At 40.4% G+C, this 8,617-nt stretch overlaps 1 pseudogene; it reads right to left on the bottom strand.

The window, feature by feature from the left end:
* Positions 1-5,136: 5,136 nt before the first annotated feature.
* Positions 5,137-6,550, bottom strand: LOC148027524 (uncharacterized; annotated as a pseudogene).
* Between the last annotated feature and the right edge of the window lie 2,067 nt (positions 6,551-8,617).

The following is an 8,617-nucleotide window of genomic DNA, read 5'->3' as shown; positions in this document are numbered from 1 at the left end:
TTTGATAAACATGAATTCAGATTCTTCTTAGGTGCATGACAAGGAGCATTGCTAATGGCTTGCTTGGGAGCCCTAAGTCCAGTCGTTCATAGCTCATGGTTGTTGTGGTGAAGGTAGCATCCAATCACCTAATGCAGGTGACTAAGTTGTCCCCCATATTAGTGGCTAGGTCTGAGGCTAATGTAAGGATAGATTTGTGCTTGTAGGAGGGTCTAAGGCCTGCGCAGGAGGTTGGGGTTTGGTTGAGCTAGATAACTCCACTACTGATGCCTACCTCCTAGGCTGTTCAATAGGATGTTTGTCGGTCACTTGTGTGATGGATTGGTCTTGCGGCTCAGATAATGCACTACCTTCTACTCATGGAGCAATTAGGATACTAAGAGTGTTAGGTTGAGTTCATCTAGGGGCAACTAGTTTTGGTTTTGGTCGATAGACGTATTGAGGTTCTATGGATTTGATGCCTTTGGAGTCAACCAATTTCTCATTCCTAGCTGGCTTACTGTTTTGTGGAGATGGGCTAGAGGACCTGGATTAAGGGGCACTTGTGTCACTCGTAGTCTTGGGCAACCAAATCCAATTATTGCCTTTGTAGTAGCCTTGAGCACGCAATAGGTCTTTGGGCACCCATCGTGGCTTGACCATTTGTCTGCTTCGGTAGCGCCAGCTTTGCCTCCTAGGCCTAGGGGCATGAGGTTTCGTGGTTACAGGTTCGTGCGGTTTGGATTCTAAGCGACTGCGATGGCCGTTTGGGCACCCATTTTAGTTGTTGCTAAATGGTCTTGGGTTGTGGCCATTTTTTTTCGGAAGCGTTGGACAAGTCCCAAGGACAATCCCAATCTCCCTCCTTAGGCTTTGTGCTTGGTTCCAGTGGCATTGCAAGCTGCTCTGCAATGGAGCCGCACTGCCCTTGCTAGAAGCCATCACTATCTGAACATTGCCAATGGCGAGGTGAATGCGCTATGAGTCATATTTGACATTGCAATGTGTTTGTTTTCTAAATGTGTGTCCTGGCGCAGTGATTCCTTACCAGCGGCCTTAATCTTAGGCATCACATAGAAGATTATAGGTAGGCTTTTAGTCTCGATAGAGATTGCTATTTTGTACTTTCCTAGTAGTGAGTAGGACTGTCCCCCAAATGGGTTGAGTTAAGCATTAGTCGGATGCAGTTGGGGCTGACCAATGAGGGTCCAATGATCACATGTAAGGATATTAAAGTTAGCTCCCTCATCAATAAGTGCATCAAAAGTGTGTGTCTTTTGGGCAATCACTGATATGAGTAGGTAGGCAGGTTCTACCATTTCCTCATCCTTATCCTCTATCTCAATGATGGTGGCTACTCTTACATTTACAGAGGATTTTAGCATTGGAGGCTCGTGTAGTGGATGCATTGGAGGGTAGTACTTCTTGAGGTGACTACCATTAAAGAAGCCTATGCCCTCTCCTTCTAGGATCTTGAGCTCTATATTGCTAGTTTGATTGATGTTGCCGACCCTAAAAGACCCCAATCCTCTAAACTTCATCTTCTGCTTATGGCCATTTACAGAGTACAGTAGCACTAGGTCGCCTTGCTCAAAGTTACGTAGTTTGATGTGTTTGTCAAACCAGCTCTTGCGTCTTACATTTTCTTAGATTAGCGCATGGGTAGCTATCCATGTCTCCTTTCCATCCCATCTTTTCTTGCACTACCACTCTCAAGCTTGGAACGAAAAACTCCACCGCCAAGATCGCTTTGGTCTTGTAGGTAAGCTTGAATGGTGTTTGCTATACGATCGTCTTGTAAGTTGTTCTATAGGCCCATAATGCTACCATGAGTTTATTGTACCAGTCACTGCATGAGGTAGAGACTACCTTAGTCAGTATGTTTATTAGCATTTTGTTTGTGGATTCAGCCTGACCATTAGCTTGAGGGTAGTATGGTGATGATTTTCTATGGATGATCAAGAATGTAGATAGTAAATGGGCGCACACTTCATTAATGAAGTGTGTGCTTTGGTCACTAAACTAGATCAATTGGGCGGTCAAATCGCAAGATCACCTGCTCCCAAAGGAACTTAGTTGTGGTCTTAGCACCATTCTTTTGGGTGTACCTTTCTTATGAGTACTGCGATGTAGGGCGGCTGATCAATCCAATAAAGTTGATCCCCCACTTTTCAAAGGGTTGTCATGCTATTATCGAGGTCAACTCCATCTTGTCCTTATGAATTGATACTTTGGTCATTTGACATTTGTCATAGTGCTTCATGAACTTAGTAGCATCACAGAATAGGATGGGCCACCATAGCTGAGATTACAGCACCTTGCAATTTCACCATGTGCTTCAGCAAGCACCTCATGCATTTCGTGTTTACATGCATCTTTGCAATAACCAGTCCTATCCTAGTCTATAGAGCTAGCTGACAATTAAGTGATAGGGCTTAATCTTAAGGATAAGGCACTTTAGACTAGCCTTCTCTATAGGTCTCTTAGGCAATCCATGCTCTAGGACTTGGACTATGTCATCGGCCCAATATGGCATTAGATCAAACCCTGAAAAGGTCTCTCTCACTAGACATACTAAACATATGCACATCGAGCAAGTCATCTACGATTCCCTGTCCAGGTGGCTTCTCTTGTGGGTATGCAGGACATATGCTCCAACCATGTAATGCTGCTTACCCTTGTGTACAACCACAGAGAAGTTGAATTCTAGAGCAGGAGTAACCACCTAGCTATGCACCCTGTAGCACAAGGTTTATTCACTAGATAAAGCAAGGCTTAATGGCCAACAAAGAAGACAAAGGGCGTAGCCAAAAGGTAATGATAAAACTTCTTTACAGTTAATACCATGGATGGGCCTTCCCTCTCCATTGTGGAGTAATTTATCTCTGTATCTCTAAGTTGTCTATTAGTAAAGCTCACAGGATAATCAAGATTATGTTCACCAGGTTGGCAAAAAATAGCTCCCACAACAAACTTCGAGGCATCAATGTGCACGTAGAATGTTATGTTCCAGTTTGGGGCTCATAGAATTGGTGTGGTCATGAGAGCATTTTTTAAGTTGCTCATAGGCGCATTGGCATTCCTTGGTCCACTCGAATACGATCAGCAATTTATAAAGGGGCCTAGCAATCAATGCATAGTTCAAAGTGACTCATCACGATAGTACCCTGTGTGTCCCAGGGAGCATTGAACTCCCTTATAGTTCGTGGATGAGGGTAAATTGATAATGACTCTGACTTTGGAGAAGTTGGTGGCAATGCCATTCTTTAACACCACACATGCCCTAGAATACATCCATGTTTCACCCAAAACTAGCACTTCAAGGGGTTTAAAGAGAGATTATACAGTCTACACCACTCAAAGAAAGACTACATGAAGTTTATCTAGGTGTTCCCTCCAACTGGAGTGAACTCCTAGATTGTCAACAAACACCTCCAATTCTCACCTAAGCATGTCCTTGAAGATGGTACACATGAGGGGTTGAAAAGTGGTCAGTGCATTCATTAGCCTAAATGGCATGACTATATAAGCATACATGCCCCATTCCGTTGCAAATACTATTTTATGCCTATCGTCTCAAGGTGCACCTACACCTGGTTATAACCTAAGAAGCCATCCAAGAAACTGTAGGCCTCTCTTCCTGCCACTCTCTTGAACATGTGCTCAGTGTAGGGTAGTGGATAGTTATCTCTCTTTGTCGTAGCATTGACTTTTTTATGGTTTACACACACTCTAATCTTTCCGTTCTTCTTCAAGATAATCACTATGGGTGATATCCAATCCATGTGCTTGATTTCATGGATGAAACCAACCTTTGACAACTTATCTATCTCCTCCTTAATGGCATGTGCGTGCTTTGGATTCATTGGGTATGGCCGCGGGTGTTGGATAAGGAGTCATCAAGATGTTATGGGTTACGACCCTCGATCGGCTCCTTTGAGTTCATCTAAGGACCAAGCGAATGCATTTATGTACTCTCGTAGGAGAGAAACGAGATCAGCCTCCTCTTGCTTAGTTAGGTCGTCAGCTACTATGAACATAGGTTGAGGCTTTTCCCCTTCCCCTACCAAATTAGCTTCCTTGACCTTAGCAGCAGGCCCTTCCATAGGTTCATTTGCTTGTCCTTGTCTCTTGGCTCCTAACAAGATCACTACCCTATCGCCCTTTTTGAACTTCATGAAGCACTTAGGTAGGTCATGGGGCTTCCGTTGTTCTTTGTCTTCCAATCCCCTTGGTTGCTTCCCCTTATTCTCCTTCAACTGCCTACGTCTTAGGTGGGTTGGGAGGTCCCCCTTGGTGCATTTGGCCTTAGGTGGTCAGAGCATTTCTGGGTCTCTCTCAAAGCTCACTTCTGACTTGGAGTTAAACTCACAACCTTCACCAAAAGAAGGAGTTTTCCTCGGTGGTTGCAACTCCAAGGTTGATTCTATTCTAAGGAGGGGTGTGGCACTTGGTTGAACTAATCCAACTTGCTTGTAGTCTATCACCCCTAGCTGGTCCAACCAAGTACGATCGCATTCTATTTTGAAGACTCCTCTTTCAATCCTAAAGACATTGGCTTTCTGTGGCTTGGAGTCTACTTGTATTTGTTCAATCACTTGGCCGTCCATGTCATACTCTATTATGTCGGCTTCTTCCTCACTTTCCTCATTTCTAGAGTAGTAGTCTTCATACTCATCATCCGAATCGTTATCTTCTGACTACTCATCGTCTCCTAGGCTTCTAGCCTCAACCCTCTTCTCATATGTGATCAGTGGCCAATTATACATCAAGTTCAAGTTGTACACTTTGGTCCACTGCCACTTTGGCTTGCCCATGAGATCCTTGAGGGGTTTGAGATTGGTAGCTGGGTTGCTTGCCAGCTCTCTTGGCAAGTATTCAAGGGTCCCCTGAAGTTTGAGTTTGTTAGACAGAATGTGGAAAGGGATAGGTGTTGGTTGTCTGCTAGGGCTCTTGGCCATCATGCAAAGTGGTACAGATGGCAATGTCTTATCCTTAGCAATAGCTGAGATGTTGTAGCTTTATGGGACTCACTAGCTATCTTTGCAGCCTACTTATAATCCTCTTCATTGTCTAAGAGCAGCAAGTCGACGATGGCTAGCACATGCATCCAATCCCACTCATCCTCCGGCATGGGATATGCTTTGTTAGTGGCCCCTAAGAATTCCTAACCCATTGACAATCTGCATTATAAACTGTGTATTCAATAGTGTCTTTGGACATGCTTCTTACATACGCACATGAAGCCCTTGCACCATTCATTTCGAATCTAACATACTCGACTGGAATCTTCAAAGCCCTCTCATATGAGTTGGCCACTATCTTTTCAATGTTATTGTTTCTCACAAATCCACTTTCTTTCATAGCTTGCACATACCAATAATATGGAAGAGCTGAACTTGTCAATTTATGAAGGAGCCAATCCACTCGTCTGCCAGTCAATCTCTTTGAGCTACCTAAGAATTTGTACTTTAAAGTGCCATGGTATGCCTCTATAGCACCATTGGTGTCTTGACCGGAATGTGGAAGTGTACGTGTTGCACATATCCACATACCTTGCAACACACACATAATACAACTATTTAAATATGTATAAAAATAAAAATATAACAAAGTAATCTGAAATAGATAATTAGGAGTCCTCACCAATCTTGGGCTCCCAATATGTTTTGAAGTAGTGCAAGAATGTTATCTCATCTGCAAACTCCTTTTTAAATATATCTATCATATCCCTTGCTTCCTCTTTATAGCCACTTCTGTTGCCTTGCATTCACCTTTCATATTCATAATATTGCCTAGAGCTCGGAAAATCGTAGCTCTTTTTGGCCATTGTGGGACTTTTTTAATAAGATGCTTTAACCAACAACGACGGACATGCCATAGGCACAAATAAATAGGCAAATTAAAGACAACCCTACACACAATACATTCGTAAAATATGTAATGCTTTTAGTCCATGAATTAAATGTTTTCCAAAAGGACGCATGCATGTGAAATGTACCTTAAAGCATCTATCTCTCTTTCAGCATCATCCACCAAAAAAGCTGTTGGCTCCCATGATTTGTGAAAATCTAGCATGTGATCCCTAAACTTTGTGAGCCAAAATTTGTTTACCTCAAATGTTGCACTTGAGATTAACACCCAAGCAATTGGGACACCATTTCGGTGGGAGTCAAATACAAGGATTGTGTATAAATTGAACTGTCAAATGCAAGTTTCAAATATAAGCAAAAAGCATAAAATTTTGAGAAGTAAAAACTATAAGTACGCAAGAATAATATTAATAAATTACCTTATACTTGTTTGTACCAAATGTTGAATCCATTGCTAATAAGTTGCCATTTCCATATCTGTCACACATATCTCGTTGCCATGGTGTTTGAATCCCCAATATGAAATCCTTATTAGTAGAAAGATTTTGTTCCTGATACACAAATGTCATTTCCTTGTTTTCAATGCACCATCTCTTTGTGCTTTCAGCATCATTGTCATGTAATTGATATTGGTCAATGGCAAGCTTCCTAGATATATTCATAATATCTTGGATGGAGAGAAAGTCATCTCTTTCCATAGGATGATTTGGATTGTTGCTTTGGCTCTGATGCACATATTGAATGTGACACTCCAATACTTGTTGCGGTGAAAAACCTTTGTATAACATACTGGACACCCATATTTTTTTCTCTAGTGATATCCATGGGGAAAATAAGGAATGTGAATAGACATTTAAATCCTCCATTGCAATGCCATGACAAATCATATCTGCATCATCAGTATGATATGGATTGATAAATGAGATAAATGCCAAACTAGTGTCATGGGATAGGCGAGTCACTATAAAATGACACAAACAACCCTTGTTAAGTTGTCCCATTGTTTTGCGTGGTCGGCGTTTTCTTGGTTGTCCTTGACTGGTCAAGATGTCATTGGGACATAAAACCTCCACATTTCGAGTGTCCTTAGGACCATAAGCACACCAAAATCTGTTCTTGTAGGGAATGAATGTTGTAGCTATAAGTGTGGACAAATAATAAGGAAATCAATATAAGTAGCAAAACAATTATATACACTTACGTGATCTTCTCTATCCATGTGTTGTCTAATGGTTTTTTCAATTCATTTGGTTGTCGTCGATGGTGAGAGTACTTTTTGAAAGTTGTAGGAAAATCATTATTTTTTCCTTCCCCTTGTGCAAAATCATTTACTCGACACCATGGAATAATTGCCCTTCTCAAAACCTTATATTTTGATCTCTCGTCATAAACGAGCTGCCATTGTAAATGCTTTGCGCTAAATATGCCGACAGGCAATGTCGGGGATTGTGGGCTTGCCATATTTAGCAGAAGAGAGTGAGAATATGGGCTATGTATCTGCACAAAAGCAAAGTTATCCCATCAATATATTTTATTATATAGACTAAATCTTACTTTCCTCTAAAGTTGTTTGTTCTGTAAAGTATGATTAGTTTACATATTATTGTAGTGTAAAAAAGGAATACATTAGCGCAAGCTCGACTCTCTCTCTCTCTCTCTCTCTCTCTCTCTCTCTCTCTCTCTCTCTCTCTCTCTCTCTCTCTCTCTCTCTCTCTCTCTCTCTCTCTCTCTCTCTCTCTCTTGTGTCATACATTAATAACTTTGAACTTCATGTTGTGCATCACTAATGATTTTGTGGTTTCCTAATATAATACTTATAAAATACACAATCTTATATGAGCAAATACAAAATGTAATAGAGGAACTTTATTTCTTGTAGCATATACATTGATGTAGTTTAGCTACATATAGTGATGTATCTATTGCTCATAGTACATGAAATATAGTTACAACTTCGATTACATTTCATGCTTTGCATCATTAATAGTTATGTGCATACCTTTCACCATAGTAGCTTAAAATCAATGCAATCGAGTAGCATAAATTCCTATAGTACAAACATTTTTAATTGCATCCATTATGTGTTAGAGTAATGTTGATTCTTGTAATACATAGATTGATGTAGTTTAGCTACATATAGTGGTGTATCTATTGGTCATAGCTCATGACATGAAGTTAAAACTCGGCACACTTTATGCTATATATCTTTAATAGTTTTGTGAGTACCTTATATGCATTCATTGCATACACTCTTATAGCTCACAATACATACACTTTTAAAGCTTATATTCAATGCAATTTATAGACTACAATACATGCATTCTCAAGACACATAACAAATGTAATAGAGTAGGATAGAACTTACATTCTTATTTTTTGATTGCTCATAACAAATGTAATGGAGGAGCACAAACATACATTCTTATAGCTCAAAATCAATGTAAAAGACTGGAATAATGTTATTGTAGTACGTACATTCTTATAGGTGATAATTGATCTACATACATAGCTAGAATAATAAATGGTACATCAATAGTGCAAAACATTATTTGCACTATAGTTGCATATAGCCCTAAATCTGATTTAATGGTGCCATATATTCAATATTCAAGGCGTTTTGGACTGAATAGTCATCTCCTTTATGCATCATAGTCTGCCATATATTCTGCATATTCAATCGTAGGAAGTTATAGGGAATCAACACAATTGCTTACAGCAAAAGAAAACACGGCCTGATCTAAACTATAAGTACATCGACAAGAAAA

Source organism: Lygodium microphyllum, chromosome 12, assembly GCF_053477565.2.
Source record: "Lygodium microphyllum isolate KBCC chromosome 12, Lygodium_microphyllum_v1.1.10, whole genome shotgun sequence".
Classification (NCBI taxonomy): domain Eukaryota; kingdom Viridiplantae; phylum Streptophyta; class Polypodiopsida; order Schizaeales; family Lygodiaceae; genus Lygodium; species Lygodium microphyllum.
Note: the sequence above shows the minus strand (reverse complement) of the source record. Positions and strands in the feature narration are given on the sequence as shown.